The 10,013-nt window shown below is 45.1% G+C and overlaps 1 non-coding gene across 1 annotated transcript; it reads left to right on the forward strand.

The window, feature by feature from the left end:
• The first annotated feature begins 229 nt into the window (after nt 1-229).
• Trnat-cgu (transfer RNA threonine (anticodon CGU)) lies at nt 230-304 on the forward strand. Its single transcript has one exon. It is a non-coding gene; the product is annotated as a tRNA-Thr (tRNA).
• Nucleotides 305-10,013: the final 9,709 nt, after the last annotated feature.

The raw sequence follows: 10,013 nt of genomic DNA on the forward strand, positions 1-10,013 counted from the left end.
TTAGTGCGCCTAATAGATGTTTGCCCATCATACTCATTACTCGTGGCAGATTAATCTATCAAGTCCCGTACGAGTTCGGGCATAGCGTGTGCGTTCGCACAAGAAGGTCAATGGCCGGGAAGCCATATTTTAACTATATATACCTCTATTAGGCGCACTACGAATGTAGTGGTGTGGACACGTTGAGAATGTGGGTCTCACGGGGAGCTTACAAGGGATAAGTTCCTGTGTCTTCGGTGGCTCAGATGGGTAGAGCGTCTGCCACGTAAGCAGGAGATCCCGGGTTCGAGTCCCGGTCGGGGCACACATTTTCAACAAGTCCCCAATGAATTATATAAAGGCCTGGTTGCAGTGACGGTGTCCATTTAATTATCATTTCATTCTAGCAAAGCTGCATGGTCATTAACGGTAACTGTTCTTTCGGGAACCGATACTACCGTCATATATGAAATGAAATGAAGTCCCACGCTTCTTTACAGAGCGCAGGGGAACGATGCGGCAGACCCGCACCGCCTTACTAGGCAGGGTCCTAGTGGAGGTGGTTTGCCATTGCCTTCCTCCGACCGTAATGGGGATGAATGATGATGGTTAAGATGACACAAGAACACCCAGTCATTACGAGGCAGGAAAAATCCCTGACCCCACCGGGAATCGAACCCGTGACCCAGTACGCAGGAAGCGAGAAGGCTACCGCAAGACCACGAGCTGCAGACACCGTCATATATAGTTAACAATATTTTAGTAGCGACAGCTAGCTACACCTTCCCGCTACTTCTCTACATAGTCGCCGCTCCGACTTAGACGCTTGTCGTAGCATTCCACCAAATTTCCAATACCCTCGTCGTAGAAGAAAGCCGCCTGCGCTTTTCGCCAATTCACTATGGTGGTCCGCAGTCCGTTGTCTTTGCCAAAAAGTTGTTTTAATTGCCATCGGTTCATGGGAGCAGAGATGACAATAAGAGAGAGCCACGTCCGGGTTGTATTGTGAGTAACCAAACACTTTCCATCGAAAACACTGCGGGAGCGTCCTCATTGTCTGTGCAGTGTGTGACCGAGAATTGTCACAAAGAAGGAAACGCATTACAGTTGTGTTACGTGGGCTGCAGACATGAGGCGAAATCTCTCACAGGCACTCATACTTGGCGGGAGATACAACCTATCTAGACGTCTTTACGCGCTCACTGTGCGCTCTGAACCGTAAAGAGTGAGGACACAAGATAGACAGACGTACTAGAAACACTGTCCAACACGTCTGTGCAAAGTTTCGTCAGGTTTTCTCTGTGGTTTCCTTTTCGAGGCTGATCAAACTTTACTCTCTGAATGTCCCTCGTGTATTTCCGCATTCATTTTTCCGTTGGAGCACGCTCATGACAGTTTAGTATATAAGATGGGCACATGGTGATGACGTACGCAGCCCCTGTCTGGGGATACGCTGCGCCCACTCGCCTGCACCGTCTGCAGCTCATACAGTACAAAGTACTCAAAATCATAAGCAAAGCTCCGCGCTACACACGCATCGTGGACCTTCACCGGGAATATCGGCTAGATGCCATCTTGCAGGTATTCCAAAAACTCTCCACACGACTGTACAATAACACGAGACACTCGCGCAACCTGTTTATCCTTCGTCTGGGTAACTACGACCACAACCATAGATGGAAGCATACCAGACCTAAGACACTATTGGCTAGGAACTAGACATCTATGGTCCATAGCACGCTAACACGACAGTACTGGCGAGCCCCTGCAACACAGCTACTACTGGTAACCCCAGATGCTCGACCCTCCGAAAACCAGGCAACCGCAGGGAAACCCTACTGTACACAGCACGCAAACCAGCCACGCACACCCCCTACACTGTCTGTGAGCCGATCTATGACCGATCGCCCACTACTGTATAACGACCTTGAACTGTTGCAGGGACGCAGCAACTGCAGCAACGACAAAGGTAACGATTCACGACACCTCTCACTAACATAACCACACCTTGAATGCACTGTCGCAAATAGCAAGCCGCTACTGCCCTTAGTACCCGTCCTACTGTCGCAGAGGTTTTCTTCCCTTGGCGCTTGCCTTGGCACTTTTTTTCTTCTGCCCATACAACCGCTACCCTTCGATCTCTTTCGTCCACTATCTATCTCCTGATGGACCATGTTAATGAGTAATCTTACCCAGACGCATGGATAACATCACAGACCGCATCCTGTGACTCCTGATTCAAAAACTAACATGTTATACGGAGGTAACAGTAGAACTTTTGGTTTGGTCACCACGTTGGTGTGGGCTTGGAGGGGCCCCATCCTTTGTGAAAAAGCGTATTTTCTGTAGATCGTTCCCCATAACAGAACTCATACAACCTTTTATCCCAAACTGAATCAGCTGATTAGCTGCAATTTCTACTTACTACAAAGTGTCGACCTGTTTTGGTTTCGTTGGTTGTTGAACAACAAAGAAGTGTTAGGGTTTTTTCACTATGAATCATAGCAGTGATAGACGAAACCAAATTTCAAACGATCTACTGTAGTAAATTTTGTTTCTTCCTCAATCTACGTTCTCGGCTCTTTGCTGGCGGCTATTGCTGCTGTCTTGTCCTCGGTGCTCCAAAGCACAAGTTTTCTTTTGTTTGGAACTTCTTATTTTCGTACTGATATTCCTTAAGAATCTATTATTTGTAGATACTCTGTTAACCTTCTTCCACTTTCGCCCATCTTTTCGTATTTTATAGCTGATAGAATCAGTTGCCAAAACCAATACTCCAGCGTGAAGCCTATGATATCGCAGAGCACTTCTAGTGATGTACTGAAACTTAGTAACCAAAACATTAGACGGACAAGGAGACGAAAATCAGAAATGAATCATTCCACTGACGTCGAATTCCTTGTACATGGAGAACTAGCTGAATTGGATAACACTCAAGAGGTGATGTTCAAAGGACTGTCCTGAAATTTTGGTGTGGATATTAAGGGGTATTCTCCCACTATTTTTTTTTCAACTCACTATGCCTAATCGATTTCGAAACAACTATCGCTTCTTCTTCAGGTATATTAATATTGTGATCTAGTGTACGTCCGCATCATCTAGTGTGGTAAAAATAGGGCTCTACGACAGTGCTAAACGGCCTGAAGGTGCAGTTATAGTTACTCTGAAATTGATAACACGTAGGTTAAAACAATAAAGGAAACAGAGCGGAATTGAAGTGGTAAGAGAATAGCCTTCGTTTTCCATAACAAAATATTTCACAGCTTAAGTATGTGATTTCTACCGCCATGTCAGCCATAAAATCATCCTGGCATTTTCTTGGAAAGATTTCTAGGGACTACGAGAGAGAAAATACGAGTTGAGGGCCTGCAACCGACTGCAGAATTTGAGCATTATGTACCAACTGAATGCAGTTGATGTAGGTGCGTTGCTATCATACAACGCTCTCAAACTGCAGAAGTTATTGGGTGTACCGCTTATCTGAATATGCAATATCTCTAGCGTTTTCCCACATATAGGGATTTGTATGTCTCTCCATTTATTCAGCAAGAGTATCTGAAAGGCCATAGAAGGGAAGTACAGCCGCGTTTTACTGAGAAGACCTGCAGAATGAATGTAAGGATTTCCGTAAGCTCTCGCCCTATCCGTTCCAGCCAGTGTTGTTTGGTGGCGTGAGCTGTACACTATAAGTTGACCGGTGCCAGCGTGAAACAAATGGAGGGTGGTGGCACACAAGCTAGACGTGTGGCTCTGCGAAGCAGGCATCAGTCACGATAAGCCGCGGCATCGAGCCGCCACCGCCTCCGCTGCCCCATCCCACCGGTGCGACGTGAGCACACACTGACCACCATACAACGCAGAACTCGCAGAGGCCGTGAGCCAACACCCTATCTTGCGTGACCGTGGGTTTAACACACGATACCGCTTTCGAGAGACACACGTGGACTAATCGTGGATTGTATTCTGCGTTATTTTGACGATCAAATGTGTTTCGAATATGCGTTCAAGACTGAAGTATAAAGAACACTTCGATATGCAATACGGTACTCCTGGGCTGTCAGAGATGCACTAGAACGACTACACCCTGCCCATCGAAATTCTAGTACCAGGAGGGATAGCAAGTAATGACATTTTACTTGTTGTGCATTTGTAGTACAGTAGGAGGAACGCAAGATTAATTTTGTAGGGTACACTGGGTGCGATGCTGTACACGGAGTTGTCATCTCTGCCAGCAACAACGCTTCTTACTGAGGTGCGCACCGTGTCTAGCTGAGCAGGGATGATGAACACCGGCTACCTCGTTCCACGCGTGGCAGTGTCTCGCCCATAGCCGTCCGGTTTTAGTGGATGAGATATCTGCAGAACGTCCTGGCCAGGGTATCAGTCGAAGACCTTCTGCACGTGGGCTGCCCAAGGCGCCACGGACAACGTTCGATCATACATTGTTGTGTGTGAATGGAACCTTCTAACGTCACACTAGGTACTGCGCCCGTATGACGATGTAATTCGGCAGCGTTTATTCTCCTTGGACGTCTACACACAGCTACCGTCCGTAGAGATGCTGTACGCGGAACCGTAACATCTGGAAAGACGACTTTGCAACACCTCTGTGCCGTCGTCTCTCTCTCTGTTGTCACATCTAGGGAAGCCGCAACAATGGCCTCCGTGACGACAGTCCGTGGTGCTCCTGATGTAGTCGCACGATCCACGTCTTGCTGGAAATAAGTTCCCTTCCAACGAATGCCGGTAAACGTGTCTCCTTCTAACACGAGGCATGGCAAAAAACCTTTCTTAAGGAACTTTCTAACGTGATTCCTGATTGAGAAATCCGCTGCTTAGTCGTTCCTTATATACAGAATGTAGGTGGCGTTATTGGTGTCTACTTTTTGCAATCATTTCCACCTCGAAGTGTGCAGTACACTTCATGCTCATTATGCGTTCGCTGCATATCACCATCATGCTATTGTTATTTGAATGGTCACCGGCGAATTTAATCACATTTAATCGCAGATAATAGTAATAATAGTAATGATAATGAGAAAACTATTGAAACAAAACAGACATGTATTATCTGATACGTTAAGTACTTCTCGTAAATTCTATTACCTAGAATCATTATACGAAAGAGTTCCAAGAGATGTAATGGGCGGTGTCCGCACGAAAGATGGTTATTAAGTGGTATTTTCGTGGTAAACTTGGTTTTTTGTTCAATATGAATCACGAATTTTCGATAAGTACAAGATCACAGTGTCTTTCGCTGAAAAATCCTTGTGTGAATTATAGGCAGAAGACGAAAAATTTGCAACAGCTGACTCCGAGGAGTATCAGTTTGGGTTAATGGCTAATGCAGGAACACGCGATGGAATACTAAGCATATTATTAATCTTATAAATTTGGTTAAAGAAATGCAAACATGCGGTTATCGCACTTGTAGATTCATAGAAAAAGTTTACCAATAACAGTTTTTTGAAATTTTGGTGTCAGCAGGGATAAAACACAAGGAGCAAAAGGTTACTTACAATCTGTGCAGAAATCAGACTCAAGTTTTAAGTGTTGAAAGCCACGAAAGGGAAATAGTAGTTGAGATGATCATAAGACAAGACTATCGGCTTTCTCCGATGTTATTTAATCTGTATGTTGGACAAGTAGTAAAAGAAACGACAGAGGAATTTGGAGACGAAATGAAAGTTCAGGTTTACTGATTGCATTGTAATTTTGTCAGAGACGGCAAAGGACTTGGGAAATTAGATGAACGGGGTGCACTGTATGTTGAAAATTGTTACAAGAAGAATGTCAACAAAAGTAATTTCAGCTTAATGGAAGATAGCAGGATTAAATGAGGCGATGCTGAGGGAAGTAGGTTATAAAATGATGCATAAAAGTAGTAGATTAGTGGGACAGCAAAATGACTGACGATGGGTGATGTACATAGGATGAGTAAAAGGCTGATTTGCAGTAGAAGAAAAGCTTTACCGAAGAAAAGTTTCTTACTTCAAATATGTACGAGGGTAGGAATTTTAATAGTGGCAACTATTTATTTACAGCTCGTACAATATAGATACGTGTTTCAAAGTCTTACTGACCTTCTGAGTAGTCACAGGCATCGTGTATAACCCGTTGCCAGCGATGTGGAAGTCGCAGGATACTCTTAGCAGTGCCAGTTGTGTCGACAGTTCGAGCGGTGCGGTCAATTGCCCGACGAATTAGTAGCAGTTCTGAAGCGAATGCCGTGAAATGTTTCCTTCAATTTAGAAATCGAGTTGAACTCATGAGGGCTTAAGTTAGGGGAGTGCAGTAAATGATATAGCACTTAGCAGCCCCATCAGACAAACAAATCAGTAACAGCTGCCACTGCACTGCACTTCCTGCAAAATGATGGTCAGGTCCTGCAAAAGCATCATCAATTCTGTCTCTAAGATGGTCGTAGGGTGAGTTCCAAAAATTAACAGCATAGAGACAAAAGTGTGATACGATTTTCCTTGCAGAAATCTAAGTCTTCATCGGATAACTGGGACCTATGGCTGTCAATTAGTACGAATCAAGAATGGCCTGCGGAATATCGAACATGTGATACATGTGTTTTCAAGAAGCTAGTTTCCGTTATCCACCCGAGTAATGGAAATTAAATTTGCTCCAAACTTGACAGTCTCTGATGAAATGAGACCAGACTTCACCGCGCGGGTTTACCCGAGCTGACTGATGACCTCAGTAGTTAAGTCCCATAGTGCTCAGAGCCATTTACCCGAGCGCTCTAGGGCGCTGCAGTCATGGAAATTGCGGCTGGTCCCGGCGGAGGTTCGAGTCCTCCCTCGGGCATGGGTGTGTGTGTTTGGCCTTAGGATAATTTAGATTAAGTAGTGTGTCTGCTTAGGGACTGATGACATTAGCAGTTAAGTCCCATAAGATTTCCCACACATTTGATTTTGAGACCAGACTCTAATAGCAGGGCAAATGAGAAATGGAGGCGCGCTGTTCTGAATTGCAATATCAGCTGAAGCTATTGTGATGAGCGGACCTTTCTCAGCAGATGTTTTCCGTCATATTTGACGTAATTCCCTTCGAGAGACTATTCTGTCAAGTCTTTGGAGTGCAATGGTTTCAATTTCACTTAACTTCCAAATGGCTCCAGTGGTCATTTCCAGTCTTGAAAATATTGTTCAGGTAGTCAGAAAACAACGTTGTATTGTGCTTGTTGAAGCTAATACCATGTGCCGAATTAGTTGGGTGAGGACTTCGAGCGGAGGGTGCCGGATGTCGTTTCAGAAAGCATGGAAAGCAGTCAGGTCTCGCCAATCCAAAGTCGGTTCAAAACTAGGGTATTTTACGCTAGCAGTCACCTAGGTGTACGGAAACCGACTACTTCTTTTTGTGAAAGGCCGAAGCACCGGTATATGTCACTAATTTTAGTAAGGTATTTTTCAAGCATATTTTCCTACTTTGGATATGATATCGTTCAAATGGCTCTGAGCACTATGCGAATTAACTTCTGTGGTCATCAGTCGCCTAGAACTTAGAACTAATTAAACCTAACTAACCTAAGGACATCACAAACATCCATGCCCGAGGCAGGATTCGAACCTGAGACCGGAGCGGTCGCTCGGCTCCAGACTGTAGCGCCTGGAACCGCACGGCCACTGCGGACGGCTGGATATACTACTACTACTAGACTTTGACTACGTTGAATCTATTAAAGTTAATAAGAGTGCTTACTTACATAACGACAGCGAGGTTGATAAACGGTGTGGGCCAACATGCCCCTATGTAAGGGTCATTGTGTCTATCGCCATATTGGAATTATTTTAGTTCGTTTAAGAAATTTTTTAAAACATTTGTCGCCATATACAGTGTCAAAATAATTATTAATTTATATACTATAACTTTTATACATGCTTCTTTAGTAAGGGTGGTATCTTGGAGTACACAGTAAAATATCTTGAGTAACCAAAGTTTACCTTCAGTCTCGCTCGACGAGATAACTGCACTGTCGCGTCTGTGGAAACACGAAGGAACCGTTGTTACAAACCTCACTGGTCGGTGTCGTATTCTAAAGGCATTTTAACGAAATACACGGTTCAGTCACATCGATGCGACCACCGCCTATATTCGACGTTAACGTCCAATAACCACTCACAAAGTGCGTGTACAAGGTGTTCGAAAATTCCCGTTACGAACTTCTAGGACTTGTGAAGGAAAGAGAAAGGTCTCAGAGTCTCTTGTCCTGGTATGCAATAGGGTAGACACGATGAGTGTACTATGTCAGACGACCACCTGATGTAGAAATGTATTAGTACTGATCTGTACGTAAAGTATGCTGCGAACTTTTTTGTTTTCGAATAATGTTAACACGCAAATTCTCAGAGTCAGTACAAAGTGATGAATGGATGTTTCGTTGCATTTCGTTGCGAATTGTTACGTAATAACTGTACCGCGTCACACCTAATTCAGTTCCTCAAGCAGAAGTGGACGAGTTAATCATCTGTACAATTTCCGGACATAGGTTCCTATTCAAAATGTTATTTATTCACTTCCGTTTATAACTCATAGAAGTTTGTAACGGGAATTTCCGAACACCCCATAGCGTGTCGTAGAGACCCGGAAAACGGCGCAGTCGTTGTAGTGCGGGAACAGAGCGATTTATCTAACACTGGGTTTTGGGCCGGGCCAAGGGTGTAATCAGTTCCAAAACGGCTATATTCGTAAACTGTTTGCTTGGCAAAATGGTGCTATCGAAAACTGGCGCCGAGTTAACTATGGTGTGTCACGAGACGTAGATGACAGCGGTGAACGACAGCTGCGTAAATGTTTACAGGTGAATAGGGGAGCCACTGTTGAGCAACTGATCACCCACATGAACCGGGGGTTATCAACAGTGTCGTTCATCGAATGTTGAAGCATAAGGGTTTCCGTAGCAGGAGGCTGGTTCTTGCACTCATGTCGACTGCTGGTCATCGACGACGAGAGTTGGAATTTGTAAGCCATTACTTCAACCGGACGACAACTGAATGGTGACATCTAGTCTTTTCAGATGAATCACGTTTTATTCTCCATTCCACAGATAGTCGTCGGCGTGTACGGCGTGTAACGTTTGAAAGTAAACACCAGCTGCGGTCACCGGAAACGCCCAGACTGGAGGAGGGAGCGCTGTGATCTGGGGAATATTTTCGAGGCATCACCTGAGTCACCTCGATAATCTGGAAGTCATAAGTACGCAACTTTACTTCGGCTCCGCATCCACCCCGACATGCAGTTTGTTTTTTCTCGTCACTACGGGATCTACCAGCAGGACACCACAACGTGTCGCATAGCTTGCAGCGTACCTGCGTGGTTCGAAGACCAGAAGAATGGGTTTACCGTATATCCCTGGCCACCAAATCCGTTGAATTAAAACACAGTCGAGAATCTGTGGGACCACCCTGGTCGGACTAACCACTCCATGGATGCTCTACCGAGAAACGTAGCGCAGCTTGCCACGGGACTGGAATCGGCTTGCTTCCACGTCCTTGTCGGTATCTTCCAGAAAGTGATTGACAGTTTACCTGTACGTCTCGCAGAGGATCGCCCTAGAAATGTGGTTATTCATGCTTTTGCCGGTGGTGACATTAATGTGACCGGACAGTGGAATACACTATGTGATCAAAAGTATCCGGACACCTGGCTGAAAATGACTTACAAGTTCGTGGCATCCTCCATCGGTAATGCTGGAATTCAGTATGGTGTTGGCCCACCCTTAGCCTTGATGACAGCTTCCACTCTCGCAGGAATACGTTCAATCAGGTGATCGAAGGTTTCTTGTGGAACGGCTGCTCATTCTTCACGGAGTGCTGCACTGAGGAGAGGTACCGATGTCGTTCATTGAGGCCTGGCAAGAAGTCGGCATTCCAAAACATCCCAAACGTGATCTGTAGGTGAAGGATTCAGGTCATGACTCTGTACAGGCCAGTCCATTACAAGGATGTTATTGCCGTTTAACCACTCCGCCACAGGCCGTGCATTATGAACATATGCTCGATCGTGTTTAAAGATGCAATTGTCAT

The sequence above is a fragment of the Schistocerca serialis genome, chromosome 1 (genome assembly GCF_023864345.2).
Source record: "Schistocerca serialis cubense isolate TAMUIC-IGC-003099 chromosome 1, iqSchSeri2.2, whole genome shotgun sequence".
In the NCBI taxonomy this organism is placed as follows: Eukaryota; Metazoa; Arthropoda; class Insecta; order Orthoptera; family Acrididae; genus Schistocerca; species Schistocerca serialis.